General features: G+C 41.0%; 1 protein-coding gene across 4 annotated transcripts in view; it reads right to left on the bottom strand.

Moving 5' to 3' along the window:
- The window catches only part of TMEM178A (transmembrane protein 178A), a 236,314-nt gene that overhangs the window by 68,717 nt on the left and 142,593 nt on the right, over nt 1-25,004 (bottom strand). For all 4 annotated transcript variants that reach the window (XM_024753439.1, XM_024753442.1, XM_024753440.1 and 1 more), the window contains one exon: nt 9,462-9,560. The gene's annotated coding sequence lies outside the window, so the exon portion shown is untranslated. The remainder of the gene's footprint in view (nt 1-9,461; nt 9,561-25,004) is intronic.

Below are 25,004 nucleotides of genomic sequence, written 5' to 3'. Positions count from 1 at the left end.
GGAGGGTATATAGTTATACATAGAGCTGATTCACTTCGTTGTACAGCAGAAACACAACATTGTAAAGCAACTATACCCCAATTAAAAAAAAAAGATGACTATTTATAGTATATTAAGACAGAAAATAAATCTTTTATTCCACTAAAAGAATTATGTTTGAAAGAACTTTTAGGAAGAAAAAAAAAGATGGAGTAGGTAGCAGTTTGGAGTTTTCCAAACTAAACAAAAAGTGGTTATGATAGCAGCTCTAAACTTACAAACCAAGAGCATTTATTTCTGGTGGCATGCATCCTGCAGAAGGAAAAAGAATAAATGTCCCTTTCAGAACTCACAAGTTCAAGTTAAATGACAACTCTCTCCATAGAGCAGATAGTTCAAAGGAAATAGACAAGGAGAAGGCCTGCTCCTTATAAGGGAACATCTGAACTCCCAAACCAAGATCAAAAGGTGTCCTCCCCAAAGTGTGTGTCAGTAACTTAATCCTCCTCACTGTGTAATCTGATTTGCCGCTATAAATCAATGCAATAATCACAGCAGCAAATACTTAAATATATGCTTCAGACCGGGATCATTGCCCAGAAGTAAAGTGCATCCAAATATCTGATATTCTGACATTTAATAAAAGTTTGAATTATATTTGCAGTCCCCTGTGATTTAATTTTCTTGAGCTCAATATTTAATAAAACAATAGAAAATTATTACAAGTATCTTGTGCCATTCAGAAACCACTGGATATGTGCCTCGTTCTGGGGTCAGACGGTAAGATTAAATCCCAATTTAGCCACGTACTAGTTGTCTGACTAGCAGCTGACTCAACCTGTCTGTCCCTCAGTTTTTCTCACTAGCAAAACGGGAATTATCCTCGAATCTATTTACCACGGCTATGGTGAGGATTAATAAATGATTATATATAAATTGCTTTGAGCACTGCCTGTTTATATTATAAAGAGGACTCAGCAGAAGTTAACTAAGGTTATTATTTTTTAAAGTGGAACCGGGCTACTCACTCTTCTCATTTTGTTTGTTTGCTTGTTTGTTTCAAATAGCTGTACAAACATCTGCACACTTTCCCAGTTTGTTTCAAATATTCTTAACTCTTTTTAGAAAGAGAAGAATTGAACCGATAACAGACTTCAACACAGAGAATCTGAAGTTATGTGGTTTGAGAAGATACCCAGTGAGGCATCTGAACTTCAGATCACAGAGAAATCTGACTTTAAGGCAAACTTAAAATGGGCATCGGCCTCTGAGTTCCAAATCTGAAAGAATTTCCAGAAAGCACAAAGAAAGAAAGAACTGGTGAAGAAAGTAATGCGATAATATTGCTTAGGTCTACCTCTGCCCTCTCTACTGTAAGCCCCGTGATAGCAGGAAAGATGGCACATTTGCCTTTTCATCCTCAAGGCCAGTAGGATCTCAAGGACCTAGAGGGCACTGGGTGAATGCTGGCTCGTTGTTTAAATGAATGAAATTAGAAATGAACCACAGACACGGCACTGAGCTCATAATGCATCTTCATGCATGCTAGCACTGGATCAGAGCAAAGTACTTGTGAAAATATTGCTAGCTGGGGACAGGGATCTTGCTTCATTTTCCAGTAAAATGTTGTTGAGGGCTTTGTTTTTCTTCCTGGATCTCTGATTATTTAGGTACCAAGAGCACGTAATAGGAAGAAATCCCATTTATTGAGTTTAAATGTGCCAGGAACTATGTGAAGCACAATACATTTGATCTAATAGTTCTTGGCTGAACTATTACTACTGTACTAGTTTTACAAACTGTGAAGATGGAGAACAGAAAGGTTAAGTGAATTTTTTAAGATCACACAGCTAACAGGCAGCTGACATAGGCCTGAAACCCAGCTTTATCCAACTCCTAAAGACTTGCTTTTAACCACTGCATTGCATTAAACCCTCTTAAAGTCCCAAAATATCAGAGACTAAGAAGATCATTAAACCCTTACCTGTATTTTACAGGTAAGGAAACTGAGACCAGAGGTGTGAGGTGTCTTGCCAAATATAGCCTGGTTCATCAAAGCAGAGCCTGGGAGTTGAAATTAAGACTCTTATCTGACAATCCAAAATGATTTCCCCTGTACCTAATCACTTCCTTTTTAACAAAAGCAGCCTTATTCTAACTTTGGTAAACCCAATCAATCTCTTTACTGAATGCTAGAGAGAATTTCCCTTCCAGAAATGACTTACTCTTGTTTCATAAGCTGAATCAGTTCTTTTGTAATTGAAAATATGCACCACAAAATAAAGTCCATGGGTTAGTAGTCTAAGCACTCATTTTTGGTTTTTGGTTTTTTCTTTCCCCTACCTTCAAAATCGCTACTCAGAGCATGCTGCCTGAGACAGACTCCTTTCCAGGGGCTGGGACTGATGGAGAATAAGGAGAAAAAAAAAAGACAAAGTGCAAATCTATTTTCACAGCCAGATCTAGCATTCACCAGATGATTGCCACATAATAGATGTGGGTGACAATAGTCACCCAGTGAGGTCTAGCATCTTAACCAAGATGTCTATTGTGTCCAGTCCATTTGCTAAAGATGGTCTTACTACACCGACCATGTGATGATTAAGGCATTGTTCACCAAACCAGGCATTATGACTGATGTTTAAAAAAAAAGTGCGTATGTGCAAAATGCAAATCTGACTACCGCAATAATAATCCTGTCTCTGTTTAAAAGGAGATGCTATTCCAGCATATATGTGGGGCTGTTCTACTCCAGCAGTGATGGAGGCTGGATCACAGGCCCGACACTCACTCTCCTGTTAGAATCAAGGGGTGTCTTCACAACGGAGGGAGGAGAGAAGATCCAGTTTATGGATACAGGACAAGGGGAAATGGACAAAGGATTTATATAGTCTCTTCGGAATCACCCACAGAGCCCCCCAGTAAAAGTGTCCTTTGCGTGTAGCTTATGTGGCAAAATGTTGATGATTACTGAATGTGGAGGATGAGTAAAAGAGTCTATTATTCTGTTCTCTCTGTTTTTGTGAATTTGAAAACTTTCACAATAAAGGTTCTTTTTTTTTTCCTTAAAGTAATCCTTTCCTTGGGAAGAAGCTTCGCAGAGTCTTGTCTTAGTGATGACGCTCATCTAGGAGGGAAGGATTAGTAGAGGGCGCTGGACTTGAACTCAGAAGTCCATGACCTTAGCGGTCCAGCAATCTCCCGAGCCACAGAACCCTGAGGGTTCAACCTTCCCTAACTCCTACTTTGTTTCATATTCTCCCCTCCATTTGCTCCCATCATACCCCCTGATAGTCCTTATCATTTCATATTTCCTTTGTCTTCTTCCCTATTCCCCCCGGAGTACAAGAACTCCTTGAGAGGTGGTATCATGACCCATTTAATGCTAAATCACCAACACCTAGTATGACGTCTGCACGTATCCAATGCTCAGTAAATACCTACTCTGTCAAGGAAAAGAGCAACTGACATTAAGTATACATTTATTAGCAGTACCCATTTCCTATTGCTGTTGTCAAGATTGAGACCACTTAGCACAGTGGCTGGTGTATAATAAGTACTCATTTAATGGTGGCTGCTTTAATAACAATTATTATTACTACTATCATTATTATTACCGACCTATCATATGCTATTTAATCATGACCTGAAAGACAGTTCTCACAGAGGACCCAGTCACACCGTTACTGACAGAATTCGAACGTAAGACCATTTGTGGCCAAAGTTCATGCTCTTAGCTCTGCATCATTCTGATTTATTTCTCGTAGATGGGCCTAAAGAAAGCCAAAGGATCTCAGTTGTGGGTTGTTATCCTCACCAACAGGATGTCAGATTCTAGAGGCAAGCCACCTGGCACCTTCCATGGCTGAAAGGAGAAGGCATCAAACTGTTCCAGGCTGCTTAAACTCAATTTAATCCCTGAGTGAACAGAGAGAAACAAATAGCAGTCACTATAGCTCACGTGGTGGAAATAAATGTATATTTCGCGAGTCAGCAGTTCTCTCCCCCCAAAATGCATCAGTGTTAGTTTACTGTACATATACTTTTCTCCTTAGACTTACTCATCACCATATTAAATCACATGGGGGCTGCTAGTCCAACAGCACAGGTTTGAATTAAATGTTAAGAGAACACTGGATTGAAACAATGTCCTTTTCCTTCATCTGTGCTTGAATTTCCCTTTTCCTAAGGAGCTGTGGATGGCAGCTGTCAGGGAAGACTAAGGGTGAGGGTGACTTGCTGGGCAAGAGGTGCAGTAAGAGATAATTAGTCTATGAGCTCTGCCTATTTCACTAACTCGGTGATCTCAGACCATTCATTGCTGCTCTTTATGCTTCTGTTTGCCCAGCCATAAATGAGAAAAATCATGCACAGTGAGAGTTGGGAGTTCGCATTTGCAAAGTGCTCTGAAAACTAAGAGTTAATAAAAATTTATTACACATGCAAATCTCCATATTGTTACACCCCTTCCTTAAGAAGGTGTCAAGACAAAGGTCATAGGATATCTCTTATATGTGGAATCTAAAAAAGATACAAATGACCTTATTTACAAAACAGAAACAGACTCACAGACATAGAAAACAAGCTTATGGTTACCAGAGGGGAAGTGGGAGAGGGATAAATTAGGAGCTTGGGATTAACAGATACACACTACTGTATATAAAACAGATAAACAAAAAGGTCCTACTGTATAGCACAGGGAACCATATTCAGTATCTTGTAATAACCTATAATGGAAAAGAATCTGAAAAAGAATATACATATATACATACACACACACACACACACATGCATATAAAACTGAATCACCTTACTGTACACCAGAAACTAACACAACATTGTAAACCAACTATACTTCAATTAAAATTTTTTTTTAATTTTTAAAAAAATTTTAAAAAAAGCTCTCAAGAAAGCACAGATTTTCTTAGCTTCATTCTAGTATGCCTTCCCAGCCCACAGCTGAAGAGCATCAGGGAGCCACAGCCAGCCATTCTCAGGCAGAATGTAACCTTAGGGTCGTTTTGGCTCCCAGAGATCAGATATGTCCTCCTTGCGATGTGTTTTCCTTGTGAACTCAGCCAGGGACCTAGAACTGGACCTCCAGGACCAGCCCTCAGATACTCCTTTTCTAAACGTATCACCCAGACCATCAGATAAAATTATAATTGCATCAAGCAACCTAGATTAAGCTCACATTTGTAGCTTTCTGGGGAACTTAGAGTGAAATTCAAAAGTACCTTCCTAGCAAAGGAAGGGAGGTCCCTAAAACAACAAAATGAATCATTGATGTGGCAATAAAGGGTTAAAGGCAGCAGTGCCTCAGATCCTGAAAGGTTTGCCAATGTCTTCAAAGCTCGGTGGCCTTTCCTCCTTCCATGGGTTGCGTTTTTTTGTTTTTTTCCTTTTCTTTTCAGCCGCACCACCGGCATGCAGGGATTAAACCCACACCCCGCCCCACTGGCCCCCCGCAGTGGAAGCGCAGAGCCTTAACCACTGGACCGCCCGGGGAGTCCCATGTTGGGGCTTGTTTTAAAAGAATATGAAGAACCTTAAGCTCCTGGGAAGTCAGATATTTCCCTCTTCAACAGCAAGCCTTCCTGGGAGATATGGAGCTCCCCTTCCAGCTACACACATGAAATAAAAATAGGAAAATAGTGGGAAAAACAGGAGATAGTAGAATGGATGAGGACCAAATGTGCAGAAAGCAAAAGAGAAATCTCAGGAACCAGAAGGTGAGCTTTTAACAAGTTACTGACCTGGTAGGAAAGTCTAGAAACTGTGATGCTAATAGAATTCTGAGACAACTTCCTGAAGGAGTCTACAGCCCTTTAATCATGAACAAAAGGGAAAAATGGATCAAGACACCCAGAAGAGATATGCACTCAGCCCTGAGAGTTAGGGAGGAAAAATTTGTCTTGCCCTTGTGTGATGAGAAAGAGCTAAACATAACTACCTGTGTAATGAGCTGACTAGTTGAATGAACACTAAATCAACTCTACTAAGCACACTGTGTTGTCTTCAAATAACCCACGCATGTTTTTAATCTTCAGTTCGAGAATCCTAACCAGGTATTATTTACAGCAGCAAAAACTGAAACTGACAGATCCTAAATGCCACCTGACATTCACACTGGTGGTTAGATCAGCCTAGATTGGAAATACCTGCACACTCTCCAGCACAAGGGGAAAATGTGTAAACACCACATAGAAGTGACCATATCCAGGCTCCGTGCTCCCTTGTTAGTCTCTAAAACCACTGCTGTGACTCTTCACCTATTTTGCCTCTCCTCACATCACCTTCATGGCCCACTTCCCACCCTCTTCCCTAAAAATAACACTCCTGTTGCCAGAGTTTGCAGTAATCTGGTTAAAGTAATTTATATTAAATTATGTATTTTTGATAGCCCTAATCTTTCCAGAATAATTTTCACTTTTAAAATAGAAGACCCAGAGTCTGTCCCATCAGGAAACTTGCACAATCCTCTTAGATAGCCTCATCCACCAGAGGGCAGACAGCAGAAGCAAGAAGAACTACAATCCTGCAGCCTGTGGAACGAATTGCTGTCTACAAGAGACCCACTTCAGACCTAGGGACACATACAGACTGAAAGTGACGGGATGGAAAAAGATATTACATGCATATGGAAATCAAAAGAAAACTGGAGTAGCAATACTCATATCAGATAAAATAGACTGTAAAATAAAGAATGTTACAAGAGACAAGGAAGGACACTACATAATGATCAAGGGATCAATCCAAGAAGAAGATATAACAATTATAAATATATATGCACCTAACATAGAAGCTCAGCAGTTTACACTTTATTCTCAAGTGCGCATGGAACATTCTCCAGGATAGAACATATCTTGGGTCCGAAATCAAGCCTCAGTACATTTAAGAAAATTGAAATCATTTCAAGCATCTTTTCTGACCACAACACTATGAGATTAGAAATGAATTAGAGGGGAAAAAACGTAAAAAACACAAACACATGGAGGCTAAACAATGCGTTACTAAATAACCAAGAGATCACTGAAGAAATCAAAGAGGAAATCAAAAAATACCCAGAGACAAATGAAAACCCCACAATCTCAAGCCTATGGGATGCAGCAAAAGCAGTTCTAAGAGAGAAGTTTATAGCTATACAAGCCTACATCAAGAAACAAAAAAATCTCAAACAAACAATCTAACCGTACACCTAAAGGATCTAGAGAAGTATAAAACTGATGGCTAATAAGAACCTGCTGTATAAAAAATAAATAAAATGCAAAAATTTTTAAATAATTAATTTAAAAAATAAAATAAAATAGAAGACCCATTAACTTCACTTGATGTTCAAGGTAAAGGTTTTAGTTACATGCAGATGATTTTTTTTTATATTAGAGTGTTTTAGTAGAGATACATGTTATTGAAAGCAAGTCAAGAGGGCATCTGTGTTTCATTCTTCTGTCTTCCTGTATACCATCTTAACAACTTCTTCATCCACATGGCAGAATATAGCTGCCCCATGCTCTTGAGATTCCATACTGCAATTCTAGAGACAGACTGGCTACCTCTAAATACCATTTTTAATTTACAAAGAGAAAATCTGACTGGCACAGCCTGGCTTCCTTTGCAGCCAGGGACATGGGTATGACAAAGCCCAACCATGAATACTAAGGTCCGACCTAGGGGTAGGGAATTGTATTGTATTGTATTGGTGGCTGAATGGACATCCAAAAAGCTATCTGCTATAAAAGGCCTTCCCGCAGAACCTCTGAATCTGTGTTTTCCAAATTTCTCTGATGGTAGAATCATCAGGCCCTTGCCTGAAGAGTCTGAATCAGTGGGCCTGGAAGGTTTGTTTTTAGTGAATACATCAGGTGATCATTATCATGAGGGAAGCTTGGGAAACCCTGTTGAATCAAACCAGAGGCTACTGCCTATACAGAAGGACATCTCTGACCAGCAAACCAGAGGCTACTGCCTATACAGAAGGACATCTCTGACCGGCAAACCAGAGGCTACTGCCTATACAGAAGGACATCTCTGACCAGCAAACCAGAGGCTACTGCCTATACAGAAGGACATCTCTGACCGGTGTAGCCAAGCTCCACCAGCCCGCATTCCTCAAAATGTCTTGACCTGTGATTCTCAATGAGCCTACTGTCACCTCAATCTGATCTCTTGGGAGTCTTCTATCCTGAATCATTTTCAAAGTCCCAGGAAGTAATTGTGAGGACACTCAAAACTACCCACACTTCAACTTGAACAGGAGATAGGGGTCCATCCTTTCAATGCTGGATGTAAAGCAAGGATTAAAAAGAAACAGTCAACTTCCCATACAGATTCCTCTCCCCATCCTTAGAGATCAGGATAGTACGAAAAACTCTCTTCCCTTAAGAACTCCAACTGCTTTGACATCTTTCATATTCTCACTTCACCCCATCCCACCATTTCAGCCAACTAGGTATTCTGGTCTCAGACATTTTATCACATAGCTTGGAAGATCGATTCGCCTCTCCTAGAACATCTTCATAAAGGACAGTGTAACAAACTAAAGGCTTAGCTTTACATGTTGTTTGAAGACTCAAATACTATTATCCTAATAATGCGATGCTGGTTTACCTTCAGGTTGGGGTAATCAACTAAAGGACGCCACTAGAATAAGGAACAAGCAGACATTTAATGACAACTGCCAAAATCTTTTTCCTCTGTAAAGTGCAGCTGAGGTTTTCAAAAGACATATGTTGCAAAACCAGAAATACAAAAGGCCAGTGAACATGTGAAAAAATTGTTCCACCTCAGCCAGAACACAAATTAAAAGAACAATGAGCTCAATTTTTACCTATAAAATTGGCAAAGATAAAAAAGAATAATCCCCAGTGCTGGTGAGGTTGTGGGAAGGTTTACTCCCTTGCCGGTAGGAGTCTGAACTGGGACAGCTTTTCCAGAAGGTAATTGGGGTATGTATTTCTAAAGCCTTAAAAATGGCCACACTTCTTCACATAGCAGTTTTGCCTTTTAAGAATTTATCCTAAAAAAAGAACTAAGACTGGGCACAAAGATTTATGACAAAGTTGTTCATTACAACATTGACAATATTGGCTAATACCTGGAGGAAAGAAAACCCACCGACAGAAACTGGTTGAGCAAACCGAGGCAGAGCCATACAGTGGATATGCTGATTGTATCACCATCACAAAAACTGAGGAGGTATGATATTATTTATAGGCAGGGAAGTATTTTGGCAAAATAGTAAAAAAAAAGCTACAAGAGGTATGATCTTATTTTTTTTTTAAATGTAGTAGAACATTTGGGCAGGGTTGCCTACTCTATAATCCACTATTTGGAATTACCCCTATGCCCCTACTGAAAGGGGTAGCCTTCTTGCCTTTGGTTTAATAACAACTTGACTTGGCTGATTAATATGAGAGATCAGTGAATAGCCTAGAATTCTCTAACTGGAGAATTAGAAATAAGAGACACAAAACCATGCTCACATGATTGCTGGTGTGTGAAATGAAGGATGTTGTCCAATCAGGGCTGGGGTGGCCATTTTCATTCACCCATAAGCAGAGGAGTAGTGGAGACAGCCTTGCCTGCAGAAGGGAGAAGAAGAGAACAGAGAAACAGAACATGTGCTTCACGAGACTGTGATGGGTGAAAGGAGGGGTGTCACTGACTCCCTCCACCCCCACTTTTAAATAAGTCCCCTTTCCTTAAGCTATCTTGAGTCATATAAGAGTAAACCTCTAAATTTAATAGACATTATTCCTAAAAGACGGTATTTCAGTTCAATTTTATGGTCTCAGTTTTGCTTTTTGGTATTTTTTTTTTTTATTGTAACATATGAGATGAAAGGTCAGAGAGCCTGCACTCCAGCCAGGATTATGCCATTAACTATGTGATCTGGGGAAGTCACTCCACCACCTAGATTCTGTGGGACTTTTAAGCAGGAAATCCCAGGCTTTTTGGAAAGGACAAAGCAAACCCATGTGGGTAGGACCCACAGAACTCCCTATCTGCCCATCTTGTAGATGGCTCAAAACCCAAGTGAAGGGCTCCCCTGATGGCGCAGTGGTTGGGGGTCCGCCTGCCGATGCAGGGGATGCGGGTTTGTGCCCTGGTCCAGGAGGATCCCACATGCCGCGGAGCAGCTGGGCCCGTGAGCCATGGCCGCTGAGCCTGCGCGTCCGGAGCCTGTGCTCCACAACGGGAGAGGCCACAACAGTGAGAGGCCCGCGTACCGCAAAAAAAAAAAAAAAAAACAAAACAAAAAAACCCAAGTGAAAAAGACTGAATCACGTCCTGCCAAAGAGTGGCAGCCTAGATGTAAATCCCGGTTCTCCTACTTAGGGCATGTGGGTTTGGGCAAATTGCTTAATGATTTTATATCTCAGTTTCCTTATCTGTAAAGTGGCATTAATTCTAATACTGCCTCCTTAGAACTGCTGAAGGATTAAAACGAGGTAAGTTGTGTAAAGTTCTTAGCCCAGTGCCTAGAACATAAAATAAGGATTACCTGTGGTCCCCAGAGGCCCTGTTCAAGGAAAGGGTGTTCCTTCCTTTCCAAGAGACACACTAGGCCCCTAGGCCCGTGCTTCTCAAACTTCAGCATGCCTAGAATCCCCTAAAGATGTTGATAACATGCAGATTTTGGGGTGGGCCCTGAGAATTTGCATTTCTAACTAGTTCTAGCTAAACCGATGCAGGTGGTCCACCAGGTGGGTAGTGTTAACAATTTTGCTCAGAGAACCCTTAACACATAAAAGCTTTTCATACCTGTTTCCAATATGCAAAGCACCTTCAATCAACCAGAGAGCATTAAGAGTGGGGCCTTTTAATTACTTGGATGTTCTCATTAAATTGGAGTTAAACATCACCATGTTTTCAGTTTCAGCTCTTGGAGCAACTGTTTCTAAAATATATTATTAGTTCACTTTTTGGCTTTGGTAAGTTCAGGACATAATTTAGTCTTTCTTTGATGATTTGTTAGGCACTTCAGACCCTTGCAGCGCCTCCGGTCATTCATTTTAACTGCCTGGCTCCATAGACACAGGAGTTATGGGATGAGAAATTGGACTGAACTTGTTCAGACCCAGAGCAGAGGCGGTACTCCACTGAAGGGTTTTACGTGTTTCTACTAACTCTTTGGAATGAGTGTCTTTGCTGGCCGTAAAGTGAAATGAAGGGTGTTATTCTGGTTACTTGAAGGGCCCAGTCGCGCTCCAAATAGTTGAGCAAGATATATACACACCGCTACAGAATAACACTGTGCCAGGGATGCAGCCAGGGACTCCCTGGCCTCCTATGGAGGGCGCTAAAGGATGTATCTCTGGGACGCATTCAACTTTGAGGACGCCAGCAGCCCTTTCACCTCATCACTTATGCAAATACTCCTTTCTCCCCAGTCTTGTCTTAACAAAGAATTGGGGCAGCTTCAAAGCCGTTTCTCAAATAGATTCACGACTGCTGCTACTGAACATTCAGGAAACCTGTTTTTTCTTTACTTGTGGGGGTTTTACAGAGGATTTCTGCTCCGTGGAGTGGTCATTTCTCAAGTTGTTTCAAACTCACAAGATCTATCAGGGACCACATGAACCACGTCTAGCCTTGCGTGGCTATTTTTCTCAATTCAGTTCTATTTCCTTTCTTCTCCTCTCTCCCCCTCCGTCCTTTCTTCTTTTCCTCTTTCTCCTCCCTCCCAGGCATCAGGCATTCTTGTTTTTGTTTTTTTTAAAAACAGCTTTATTGAGTATAATTGCTTTACAATGGTGTGTTAGTTTCTGCTTTATAACAAAGTGAATCAATCAGCTATACGTATACATATGTTCCCATATCTCCTTCCACTTGCATCTCCCTCCCACCCTCCCTATCCCACCCATCTAGGTGGTCACAAAGCACCGAGCTGATCTCCCTGTGCTATGCGGCTGCTTCCCACTAGCTCTCTATTTTACATTTGGTAGTGTATATATGTCCATGCCACTTTCTCACTTTGTCCCAGCTTATCCTTCCCCCTCCCCGTGTCCTCAAGTCCATTCTCTAGTAGGTCTGTGTCTTTATTCCCGTCTTACTGAGCCATGACACACTCGCAGAGAAGGCTGCACCTTCTCTCCCATCCCCGCTGTTTCCCATTTTTGCCCTCTGAGGTTTCTCTGTTACTACCAGTTCTGTTCTTGTAGGAAAACTTGGTCTCCTTTCGATATATTTAAGTCAGGCCCCATTTCTCCCAGGTATTTCTCTGACTCTGAATCTTTCCAAATGTCTGCAGGTCTCGGCACACAGATGTACTTACCAGAGCCTGCTGACCAATGCTCCTTTTGGAGCCTGAGATTTATCAAGTCTGACCCTCCCTTCCATTTTGGCCATCAACAGACAAGGGTGTGAGTGTCTGCTTGTACAACCCTGTAGCACCACCAATACTAACCCAAAATAAACACAAATCTAACTCCAGTAGCTTTGAAGAATCATTTAGATTAGTGCTATCCAGTAGAAATATAACATCAGTCACATTATGTTTTAAGCGTTCTAGTAGACACAATTTTTTAAAGTAAAAAGAAACAGGTAAAATTAACGTTAATGATATACTTTAACCCAATATATTAAAAATATTATCGTTTCAACAAGTATTCAATGTAAAAAATTATCAATGCAATAGATATTTTACATTCTTTTTTCTACACTAAGTCGCCAAAAATCCAGTGCGTATGTTACACTTGCTGCGCATCTCAGTTCGGACCAGCCACACTTCAACGGCTCAGTAGCCAAAGGTGGGTCCTGACGCCCACACTGGAAAGAGCACAATGTAGATGTTTACTGTGATTTTCAGGAAGCAGCAGGGTGAGAGGTTTTACAAGCATATCATAAAGGCTACATCCTTAAAATCTTTCTTAGACAACTCTCTCCACCCGAGTGCTAAGAATCTCTCAGCCCGTTCACCCCCCAACTCACCCCCTCACTTCTTCGTTCTGTTCTTCCTCTTCCCTCCTCCTTCTCCACTCACCATTCCTGCCCTAGGCCCCTGACACTGAAAACGCTTCTCTGACAGCATTTCCTCCAAAACTTAGTCCTCCTGGAATTGTACTGAGTAAAATTATCTATTTTGTTGGCTGATTCTTAAAGGTTCCCGGTTCAGCCAGCACCTGCTCACCAGTCTCCCAGGTTTCTCATGGGTGCCTGGGTGAGCACAAGCGATCCCCAGCCGGAAACAGATGAGCCACTCTTCAGATGCGTGGGGACTTCACCAAGGCAACGGAACCTGCCTGCAGTGAAAATGCTCCTGCAAACCAGCCCACGTTGCAGAGCCCTTCTCAGGACCGCTGCCAGCACTGCAGCTCTAACAGGCGAGTTACTCAGAAGAGGAAGGGTTCTGCTCTATGGCAAACGCCATTCCCTCCCTCTGACACCTAGAGTCTCGGGAACAAGCGGGTAGAGAACATGGAGGCAAAGCAACAGTCCCTGGACCCCAGTTTTGTTATATTCAGCTATAAGGACTACAGAATTAATCACGATCTGTTTGTACAACTTTTCTGTCAATACCAGTTATATCTACTCTGTTTCTCTAAGACTCAGTCAGATGGGCTGTCCCCCAGAGACTATGCAGGTGGAGTTACAGCTTCCGGTGGTGAGAATGGATTTGCTCACGTTCAGCCCTATTTTCCCTTAAGATTCCTTTTGCAGCTCATAGTTTCAGATCATTTGGTTGGAATGAAGATGGCAAACTTTGCTCATGAAATAGATCCTCTATCTATGGAAAACAGATACACAGCATAACTAGATAAGTAGCCTTGACCTTCTTGAGACACTATTGGATCTAACAGAATGGACCCTCATTATTACCATATCCACACAGAAGATATGATTGGACCAGGCAAGATCTACCCCCAAATGACCCAAATTTTCACAGGAATCAAAATCAACTCAGACTCCCAAGGGTCATCCAGATCAAAAGAGACCTAAAGCTAGTCTAGGAAACCCCTGAAGTTTTCTAACCCAGTGCAGTACTGGCAGAAATGGGTCACCCAGGGAGAGCACGGATCTGAACCGCACTCTGTTCAGCCTCTTTCACGCCGTATCAAGCACTCAGAGAAAACAGGCTGAAGACTTGGCGACTCTCAATACAACCTCTTGTATCTAAACATTAATAAATATCCAGGAAATATCAATTGTTCTTTTCTTCTTTCCCTAGCTGAATCGCATCATTCTCACACTGAATGGCTTTTTAATATCTCTGACACACTCCCCCTCCTGTGTCTGCCAGTATTAGAACGGATGATTTGGCTGGTGATTTTTCTCATTTCTCTTCTCAACTCAGCAGCCAGAACTGCTCCTCCTGACTTGGCAGAAGTTGAGGATGTCCATTCTTGCTGACTTTTGTGCCCGTTCATTGCCAAAAACCCATAATATTTAAGGTTTTTAATTCTTCCTCTGCATTTTTTTTTGAGAGGGGTTATTATTTGTGGCCAGAAAGTCAACGTTTTTCATATTCACTCCACAGTTTATCAAGTACCTAACACAGGTCTCTACTTCCTTGCAATCCTCAAGAAATATGTAATTGTCAAGTGAGACAAGTTATGCAAGAATTCTATATACAATCTAATTAACTACATACAATCTAATTAATTCTATATACAAACTAATTAATTAATCTAATTGATCTGTTTTGTTATTGTTATATACAGGAGCATGTTTTCCTGTGTGTGGTACACAATCATAGTTTCCTCTGAGCTAGTTCATTTACAGTACCTCTCTCTGCTGATCTGGATGAATAATAATTTCAGATAAGTTTAAGACAGCTGAGGCACAGTGGAAAAGGTGTCAAAGAACTGGACTCTGCCACTAACTAGCTGTATCCTTAGAAAGTCACTTAATATCCACAAACCACATTTATCTTCATCTGTTAAAACAGGAGACTGGATTAGATCAATGGTTTCCAAGGTGCAGGTCCCCAGGGCCCTCCAAATTCATGGGATCTCCAAATCCATGTGTATACCTAGCAGGCTATAGATGAAATAAGTGATATGTCTCACTCATACAGGTATAGCTATTTGTTTCAAATATATGTAATTGCTGTTCTGATTAACGAAGTTTAAATTCATGCAAATTGAACTCATAGTGGCATATTGTCATTATATACCTTCTCAATCCATGCATACTACAAGTTCAAGTCCTACTAAATGGGAATCCAAAAAACGTTGAGATTGAAAAGGGGTTCTCACACTTGAAAAGGCTTGGGAATCTCTGTGGTATAATGATCTGTAAGATCCCTTTCAGCAATAAAATTCTGTGTCTAAACATTTCTATTTTGATAGGGGGTCTTCCATGCTCTAACTCAAAAGCCAGTAAGGGAAATAGCTGAGCACGGGGTGGACTTGGAGTAACCCTCAGCCGGCAGCATGCAAACCAGAGCTCCATCCAGCCACACTGCACTCTAACTGCAAAAGCTCTTACAGAGGAGAGGAAAATTCCAGATGGGGGCTATTACTGTCTTAGAAGATTTCTTGAGACTTTTTTTTTTTTTCCTCTTCTCTGTTCCATTTAACTGTTGACTCACTTCTGGCTATACGTTTCTGGAATCGGTATCAATTATGGCAGCCAAACATGAAGCAAGAAATCTGCTCTCATTTATAGCCTTAGTGTTTTAACTTGAAACACTAGGTCTTTTCAAAATAGGCATATGCAAATACTAAGCAAATTATACCCAAACCACAAACCACTTCTTTTGGGAACCATCTAATATTTTTTTCACCTTAATATAAGCCTTAGGATAGTCCTGATGGTAAGAATTATTCCAAGGATGTAGGACTAGATACTCATTTATGTAAGAAGCCAAGTTTAACGATTATGAAAATAAAACGATATGAATGTCTTTTAAAGAAATAAGGAAGGGACAACTTACTTATTATGGGTTCCCTGAAGGATGGACCATGTTTTTTATCCCTCTGTGTCCCTGTATCCTAGCATTTATGGTTGTTGTTATATCTGTTAAATGGTGAGTTTCCTGAATATAAAAAGAAGCATTAGAATTGGAAGAGGATCTTGACTGCCCTTCAACTAAAAGGGACAGGATTGGAAATAATCAATCACAGCCTATGAAATTAATATGAATAATACAGATTTGAAGAATATTTATGTGAATGCATTTTCTAAAGATTGGGGGGAAAACAGGAAACGAGCCAATAGAACTACCAGAGCAAATCACTGTAAAGTGATAGATACCAATTTTTCCACTATCTTAAAACTGACTTCTTGGGAACTGGTTTATCAGATTGTATATGGAGTTAGCAAACTACTGAGAGAATATAAAGTGGCTAAAAATGTCAGAGGAATGACTCAAAGGGACCATTTGCTCCAATCTAAAGATGCCAGAGAGTAGTAGGCCCTAAAACTCATAGGAAAAGAATGAAGCAAAATAATTAAAAAGAGAGCTGGGGGGCTTCCCTGGTGGCACAGTGGTTGAGAGTCCGCCTGCCGATGCAGGGGACACGGGTTCGTGCCCCGGTCCGGGAGGATCCCACATGCCGCGGAGCGGCTGGGCCCGTGAGCCATGGCCGCTGAGCCTGCGTGTCCGGAGCCTGTGCTCCGGAACGGGAGAGGCCACAACAGTGAGAGAGAGGCCCGCGTACCGCAAAAAAAAAAAAAAAAAAAAAAAAGAGAGCTGGGTCAAGATGCTCAAGAAATAGAGTTTAGGCAAAAACAAAACAACTGACTTACAATGTTTCAAAAGAGAGAAGGCAGTGGTGAGTTTGTGATATATGACTGAATGGTTAGCTTGACAACAAAGAGAAACTTCAACCAAAGAAAGGATTATTTACAAGAATAATAAAAGTGGCAATCAACATTCTTTTTAGTAAACATTATGTATCTGGCACTATTCTCATCTAATTCCATCTTCTTGGGACTTCCCTGGCAGTCCAGTGGTTAAGACTCTGCTTCCAATGCAGGGGGCGTGGGTTCGATCCCTGGTCAGGGAACTGAGATCCCACATGCCATGTGGTGTGGCTGAAAAACACAATGGTAATTCCATCTTCTCAATTCTGCCATTAGGTATGTGTGATGTGATCCCGTTTTACAGACGAGGTTGGAAAAGTTTGCCCCAGATGACTCAACCAGAAAGTGGCAGGGTCAGGATTCGAAAATAGAACTCTTTGAGATGATGGGTGTTCAACATCACTCCCATTAGGGATCCTAATGGAAACTAAAGGAGCAAGAGAAGAAGCACCTTTGTGAAAATTTCAAGATCAGCTTCTACTAAATCCATGAGAAAAGCCTAGCTAGCTGCACGTGGAAGAAAGATGAAATGGTCCACTTCATAAAACAAGGGGACCGAGCCTCATATTAAAAGAAAGAAAAGGGAGGCATTAGTAGCAGAGGCCACTAACATTGCAACACACTGTTTACAAGATTTTTGCAAAAATTCTGCTTCAGTTGTTGACAAGAACAGCCAAAGGCATGATTTATACAATCTGGCAATCTGCCATGGAGAGGCGGGAAAGAGCTGACAGTTGGTGAACTTAAAAGAAGTCACAAAGAGGGGGTGTAATAGAAAATTACTAGATTTTGAACAGGGAAAAGGCTTTTTGCTCAGATAACACAAATCATATAAATACAAACTAGACAATAATACAAAGCAGTATAATATCAAGGAGTATGGGAAATATTACCTGTGATATGGACTATAAGAAATATAGGAAATCAGATATTGGGCTAGATACCATTTATGCATTTTATTATTTTTTTAAAAGATAATCCTAAAAGAAAAAAAACACAAAAAGAAAAAAAGATAATCCTAGATCCTAGTTTGAAAAGTATTTTTAATTAGAATTCAATTAAACAAACGAAAACCAATGAGGTTTCACTGAGTAACAAAGAAAGTACTAGACTGAAAGTCCAGAGATTTAATACAACATTTTAAAACAAATACCTTGGTATTGCTAAGTTTAATTTCCTCCCTGGTAAATGGGGTATAATAATAATACAAGGCTCAGAGGATCTTTGTGAACATTAAATGCAACAATGTTTGTGAAAATTGCCAGTGCTGTGCAATCTTCATCATCGTGATTGTAATTCCTGCTCTGGTCCTACTTAGCTGTATGACCTTAACAACTAGAAAATGGAACTGGAAATGAGGAGGTTAGACTAGATTACCCCTTTAAACTCTCCCATTCTCTGCTAATATAAATCACTGCTTTCCTTCAAAATTACATAAATATATTTTGCAATAGATAAGCAATTAAAATGTGTAAAAACCCAGCATCTCCACACCCAGTGAGTGGGTAGAGAAAAAGCAAAATTAAACTGACAAGGAGAGAGGCAAAACTGCCCGTCTCATCCCATATACTGTGTGTGGCATGCAGATCGGTCAGTTGTAAGAAACCGCTTGTGAAATTTAAAGGCAGTGGAGTGAAATTTTGAAAAGAAATATCCATATACAGGCAGAGGCCCCATCACATCCCATTCAAAGGACACAGGTCAATGATAGTAGAATAATACAGCAATGCTTCTTTTCCATTTATTTGGTAAGCTCCTACTGATTCTACAAAGCTGGATACAATTGTCTGTCACCTCCCAATTTGCTCCCAGAGCACTGTGTATATCATAGGCTTACCAGTCCTTTGTAGTTGGTTGTTTTGTACATCTATCTACCCACTAGATTGCTAGGTCCTTAAGAATTAGAATAGCAACTTATTCAATTTTATCGCCTAGCCAACCACAGGGTCTGCCATATAAAAGTTGCTCAATAATGCTGGCTTGAGAATTGAATTAATTAATTAAGTAAATGCTGAAAACACAAAGTACATGATAGAAACTAGCTCTTAAGTTAACAGAAAAGACTTTCAACTTTAAATGGCATCTGACAGTCTCTCTAAAATTTCCCTTAAAATAAGCATGAATCAGAAGGGAGGGGGGGAATTAAAAACTAACATTTTCATTAACCACCATACTGATGGAACTGCACTGAAGAGTGCAGTTGGTAAATCCTTGTGTTATGCTGCCTTAATAGAAAGACTACCCATCTGAAAAAAAGGTACAAAGTCCGTTCAATTCTCCCAAACGTTCTGGCTCCCTGGAATAAGAATGCAAGACCTGTCCCAACCCAGAAACTGGATAGCTGACCTTTACTGACTAGCTGTTGCTTTTGGAGGCTGTCAGAATATTGCTATTTCCCACCATCCCCAATGTATAAACATCCAACCTATGAATTATAGGCGAAAGAAACCAAAGCAAGTGGAATAGAAATTATAATCAAAGACACAGTTGAAAAAAAATCACAAATTGGAAAAAGCCTCAATTATGCAGGTGTAAGGAGCCCATATGTTTCAGAGGGAAAATATATATAAAGAAAAAACTCTTCAAGCATCCAGACAGGAATAATGAATTGCATAATAAAGGGAGGGAAGTCAGGCTGATCACAAACTTCTCCTTCGTATTATTATTATTATTTTGGCCGTGCCACATGGCTTGAAGGATCTTAGTTCCCCAACCAGGGATGGAACCCCAGCCCCTGGCACTGGAAGCTCAGAATCCTAACCACTGGACCACCAGGAATTCCACTCTTTTGCATTATTAAATGTTAGAAGGAAATTAAGCATAGTATATAGAATTTTGAGGGGCAAAAGTTGTAATTCAAGATTTTTATACCCAGTTTTTATGACTCTTTTAGTTGCAACCGAGAGGAAACCCAGTTCTAACTAGCTTAAGGGGAAATAAATGAATATATTGTTTCACAAAACTTCCAAGGTAACTTTAGGTACAGCTAAACCCAAGGGCTCAAATATTGTCATTGCCCCTCTTTCTCTTCCTCCCTGCCATCAACCCCGCCAACTCTTGCTTCATCCTGTCTCTGCTTTTCTCTCTATATTGGCCTCATTCTCTCCCACTGTTATGTACACTCTTTCCCTATCCCAGGGAGTGTGGCCAAGGAAAAAATTCCATACCCACATTGTTTTAGCTCATGATTCAAACGGATGACAGACTCCCTGCATCCGTGAGATTTTCAATCTCATGAGAATACTTTGGTTGCTTGTATTCAGACCATGTCTAATCACCATGGATGCGAAGTTGGCCCATTATTGGTCAGGCCTGAGTCACACACTGGTCCTGCAGACAGTGCATACACTGTGATTAACAGTCTCACAAGAACCTAATGAGATGGGAGGGAGACAGTTCCTTCATAGAAAGAAAGAGTGGGCAGACAATAAGAGCAAATATGAACTACATTTCCCCCATGCCTACTTAACACAAACTCAAACAATTTCAAAAGTCCCTCCACCTGATATTTGTCCAACAAATGTATGTCCAACTAATGTATAACTAAAGTCACACTTACTCCAAAAAGAGACAACACAGAATCACATCCAGTTACTACCCCACCTCCATGCCCAGGATCTCTGGGTGATGTACACATCTCTGATATCCAGATATGGTTTCTCTTGATTCAATAATCTGCAATATATATTTTTTAAATTACATTCAAGAAACAACTGGAAGTCTGAACACTGCCTGGATATTTAATAATAATAATGAATCATTGTTAATTTTTGGGGTGTTATTGTATTATGGGTTTTTTAAAATAATACTTACGACTTATTAACAGATGTAATGATACGATGCGTAGGGTTTGCTTCAAAATAATCTAGTGAGTGGAGATATGCATAAAACCAGATTGACTATAAGCTGACCATTGTTGAGGTTGGATACATCAGGGTTCATTATTCTATTGATATTTATAGTGGTTGTTTGAAATTTTTCACTATAAAGGTACAATAATAATAGTTATAATAAAAAAATAACCTGCAGGGCTTCCCTGGTGGCGCAGTGGTTGAGAGTCCGCCTGCCGATGCAGAGGACACGGATTTGTGCCCCGGTCCGGGAAGATCCCACATGCTGCGGAGCGGCTGGGCCCGTGAGCCATGGCCGCTGAGCCTGCGCGTCCGGAGCCTGTGCTCCACAACGGGAGAGGCCCCAACAGTGAGAGGCCCGCCTACCGCAAAAAAACAAACAAACAAACAAAAAAAACCCTGCAGTTTAAATGATCAATGTAATGATCCCCTACAGCTCCCTTACACAGTAGAGGAGGAAAAACAGCATATCTTCCAATAAAACTCCATTCAGGGGACTTTCCTGGCGGTCCAGTGGTTAAGACTCCGTGCTTCCACTGCAGGGGGCGCAGTTCAATCCCTGGTCTGGGAACTAAGATACCACATGCCTCGCGGTGCGGCCAAAAAAACTAAAAAAACAAAAACTCCATTCAGAAAGGGTGCCATGATGTATGCCACAGCATGTACCAGACCCTACAGAATAACACAGCAAGAATTTACATCTTGACAGTGAAACCAATCTGACAACCTCAGGCTTCTCCCTGTGCACAGATTGCCCACATTCATTATTCTTCAAGGCTGTGCCTAAAATGAATGTAGGAAAAAATCCTTCTGGACGTCCTGCCCCTTAACATCTCTCTTGCATTTGGTGTTATTACAAGGACCTGGGGATTGCCTTAGAAATCCAACAATCCCAAATGCTTTCCGGTTGATATTTCTCTGGAAGTTCAATACTTTTAAACCCCTAGACATCTACTGATTGGGTCTACTTCTGTAGGTGAAAATCAGAAATCTTGTCTTGTCCTTGATTATAGACCAGACTCTTCTGCATACCTGTTTCTTAGCAGCAGTTCTTAGCCTTCAGCTATGAGAGTCCTAAATGACTCAGGCTGAGGTACTGAGGCAGAACTGATCAGTGCTGTGCCCAGGCTGAACCGGCTGTTTACTAGGGAATGAACTGTTACCTTCCCCACCAGCCACTGCTCAGCAGGATAGTTTGGGGAGGGGCTTAAAGGATCAGGCTTCCAGATCTCTCAAATTCCTCCTGAGTCCCAATCACAACCCCTACTCCATCTCCCACCTCCCAACCTCTGCCAACACTAACTTCAGCTTGGGTCAGGGATTTTGGCTTTTGTAGTTCCATGAGGTGCATGATTTATCTGACCCCCAGCAGTCTTAGCTTACTGCCCACATCCAAATGGAAGAAAGGCACCTCTTAACGAAGTTATATACTATTTCCTTCCTGCTTTCACAGGGACCAATTTATACTGAAGCTTTTTCTTTTCTTGAATGACATGCAAGAAGCAGGCAACATCCTGAAATTCTGACAATTCCTCTAAAGCTCCAGTCTCAGCAGGCACATGTCTGAGTCCAAAGAAAGAAGAGGTCACCTTTAACCATATGTTTTGGAACAGCATAGCAAAGATGGACTATTTTCTTGCCCTTGGTATGGGGGTCCTCTCCATCCTGTGATACACTTAGATTCAACCAAATCTTTACTGTAGAGTTTATTCCTAGCAATGGCCTTTTCCTAATAGCAATTCTATACTTACTTTTTTTTAGTTGTAAAGGACAGAAAACCAACTCAAACTATCTTAAGAAAAACAAAGGAAATTTATTGGCTTGTCTGACTGGAAGGTCCAAGAGTAAGACTTCCAGCGCAGCTGATCAAAGATCTCAAACAGTTCTGCTAGCTCCACTCTCATTTTCTCATTCTCTTCCCTCCAGCACTCAGGTTCTCTCTCTCTCCATCTCTAAGATCTGCGTGTTTCATTTTGTTTGTTTCATTTTGCTTATGTTGGCCTCATTCTCTCTTGCCACAGATGAACTCTGTTCACAAGGCAGAGAAGATGGCCCCTCGCAGCCCAGCTCTACATCCATACAGCTCACAAGCCATGCATGTAATTTAATTCAAAGGCCCTGACTGGCCCTATTTGGATTATATCCCCACCCCTTGTAGAAGTCATTAAGGACAGGTTATCACAGTTAACCAGGTCTAGGAACATACTGACTCTGAAGTGATAATTATACCAAAAATACATGGGTTGAGGGAGTAAACGTTCCTCAATTGAAAACAAAACAAAACAAAAACAACAACAACGACAACAAAAGACAAACAGGAAAAGCTGAGCAGAAAAGCACAACAGATGTTCCACTACTCCAACTTACTTGTCTTCTATGCCTGAAGGCATTCCCAACATTCCCAATATTCTCGGGGTCAGAAAATACATTACGCATTTATCTTTTCTGATAAATGTACTTGAAGAAGAAATTCCAGCTAACCAAAATTAAGACACTAAGACAGATGTCCACATACTAAAAAATACCAATGTACTTCCTTTCCTCAGTTTGACTCTAGACTTGGGAATTAAGTTTTATTTGTGCTTTCAGGTAGATTTTGCCATACTGGGCTGAGACTTGGTCCCTCTTTTTTTGTTTTCAACTTAGCTTCTGCTTTGGCTCCTTTCCCAATTCCAAGAAATCTGATTCTCAAGTCACATCCTTCATCAAACATTTCAGACAGCACCTTTTATTGAATTTGACCAGTTAAACAACACAGTTGGTACATAACTACTAGCATGGATAAAATCCAAAATACTGACAACACCAAATGCTGAAGGATGTTAAGACAACAAGAATTCACTGCTGATGAGAATGCAAAATGGTACAGCCACTTCGGGAGACAACTTGGCAGTTGCTTACAAAGTTAAACATAGTCTCACCATATGAGGCAACAATCACAGTCCTAGGTATTTACGCCAATGAGTTGAAAACGTATGTCCTACGAAAACCTGCACATAAATGTTTACAGACGCTTTATTCATAATTGCCAAAACTTGGAAGCACCCAAGATGTCCTTCAGTCAGTGAGTGGATAAATGGTGGTACATCCATACAATGAAATATTATACAGTAATAATAAGAAATGAGCTATGAAGCCATGAAAAGACATAGAAGAACCTCACATGCCTATTGCTAAGTGAAAGAAGACACATCATACTGTATGATTCCAACAATGTGACATTCTGGAAAAGGCAAATCTACAGAGACAGTGAGAAGGTCAGTGGTTTCCAGCAGTTTGGGTTGGGGGGAAGGAGGGAAGAATAGATGGAACACAGGGAATTTTTAGGCTAGTGAAACTCGTCTATATGCTACTGTCATTGTGGACACATGACATTATGCATTTGTCAAAACCCACAGAACTAGACAGCACAAAGAGTGAACCCTAATTTAAACTATGGACTTAAGTTAATAGTAATATATCAATATTGGTTCATCAATTGTAATAAATACACCATATCAATGCAAGATATTAATAGTAGGGGAAACCGAGGGGGGTATATGGGAACTCCCTGTACTTTTTGCTCACTTTCTTTGTAAACCTGAAACTGCTCTAAAAAATAAAGTCTACTCATTTAAAAAAAGAAAAATACAAATAGCAGAAGCATCTTTTGGTGCCAGAAATAAGGAAGTGCTCAAAAATGTGTGTATGTGAAAAGGACATAGGATCCAGTCTAAAAGAGCTCCCAATAGCCAAAGTTGGACCAACTTCATAAATAATGATAGCGTGGGGTTGTATATAATCCTAATAATAAAATAAATATCCACAAGTCCATACTGAAATAAATAAATAAGATACAACTCTTCCTTATGGAAGAATGAATTCCAATTAAGAAATATGGGGGACTTCCCTGGTGGCGTTCGCTCGCCCGCCCGAGCGCGGCCCAGGTGGCGGCTCGCAGCTCCAGGTGGCGGCCTGCAGCGGGCCGCGACGAGAGGGTGAGAGTCCGCGCTTTCCGAGGGAGCTGCGCCGGCCTTGGCCCCGCGGGGTCCCACCGCACCCGAGAGGATGGAGAGCCTCCCACGACGCCCCAGCAGGGCCCGCGATCCCACGCTGGCCGACCCTCGCTAGCTGCTTGAAATTTGCATTTTATCCGCCACCTAGGCCTTGTCTGCTGAGTCAGTGGCATTGTGGTACCAAAGAAATGGAAGAAAAGGAGTGATGTGACCGACTCCGTTCGGTCCTCCAGCCTTGAGGCCTATTTGGCATTTGCAGAAAGGAAAATACAGCAAGAAAATCGTGTTTTTTTGGAAGGGGTCGAAGAGGAGGGTGGAAGAAGGAAAACAAGGTCTTAGATTTTATATGATTTTTTAAAACTTCTGCACTTCGACAGTGGTGGCAAAATACACTAAATCCAAAAGTTATCTTTGTTTTGAGAAGAGG

The sequence above is a fragment of the Neophocaena asiaeorientalis genome, unplaced genomic scaffold, assembly GCF_003031525.2.
Source record: "Neophocaena asiaeorientalis asiaeorientalis breed wild unplaced genomic scaffold, Neophocaena_asiaeorientalis_V1.1 scaffold171, whole genome shotgun sequence".
Classification (NCBI taxonomy): domain Eukaryota; kingdom Metazoa; phylum Chordata; class Mammalia; order Artiodactyla; family Phocoenidae; genus Neophocaena; species Neophocaena asiaeorientalis.
This window is presented reverse-complemented; position numbering and strand designations above follow the sequence as displayed.